Source organism: Orycteropus afer, unplaced genomic scaffold (genome assembly GCF_000298275.1).
Source record: "Orycteropus afer afer isolate SDZICR_OR568_19922 unplaced genomic scaffold, OryAfe1.0 scaffold00034, whole genome shotgun sequence".
NCBI lineage: Eukaryota > Metazoa > Chordata > Mammalia > Tubulidentata > Orycteropodidae > Orycteropus > Orycteropus afer.
Window position 1 is genome coordinate 10,420,818 of NW_006921621.1, and position 624 is coordinate 10,421,441.

Sequence of the window (624 nt, forward strand, 5' to 3'; positions counted from 1 at the left end):
CCTTCTGGTTAGCAGTCAAATGCCTTAGGCGTTTTTGTTTCCTGAGGGTTATAAAAATTTTTACCACAGTTATTTTTGGCCTAAGTGTTTCTTAACCTTGTTGCTATGAATTCACCATAATTAAACCTGTTTAAATAGGAATAATCAGTCTGTAGTAAATAAGAATGGTTAACAATTTTATCCCTATCCTTTTGCCCACTTAATAGTATGTGTTCTGACTTGGCACCTCAGGCATATTTTAATGTATAAAATCACTCATTTTGAGAAATATTTCTTTGGCCACTCAAATTAAATTTTTTAAGTACGGAGTTAGATTAAGCTCCTTAGCTTAAAACTGAAGACTTTCTATAGTCTGAGCCTAATGCATCTTCTTAGACCTTTTCTGCTAGTATTTCACAACTATTTTTTACATGAATGAGCCAATGTCTGTTCATTTTCCTAAGAATAAGCAATACACTCAATGATTTTTAATATAAAACCTGTCCTTTCTACTTAATTGAAATTATACCTAGTTTTTAAGGTCCTTAATTCTCACTCTTCCTATCAGACTTCAGGAGCTAATGTTTCATATACATTCACATTTTCCCTCGTCTCACTTAGCAAGACTTTTTTTTTTTTTTTTTT

At 31.6% G+C, this 624-nt stretch overlaps 1 protein-coding gene across 1 annotated transcript in view; it reads right to left on the reverse strand.

Annotated features, from left to right (window-relative positions):
* TDRD6 (tudor domain containing 6) overlaps positions 1-624 on the reverse strand; it is a 24,801-nt gene that overhangs the window by 6,707 nt on the left and 17,470 nt on the right. The gene's annotated exons all lie outside the window — the stretch shown is intronic.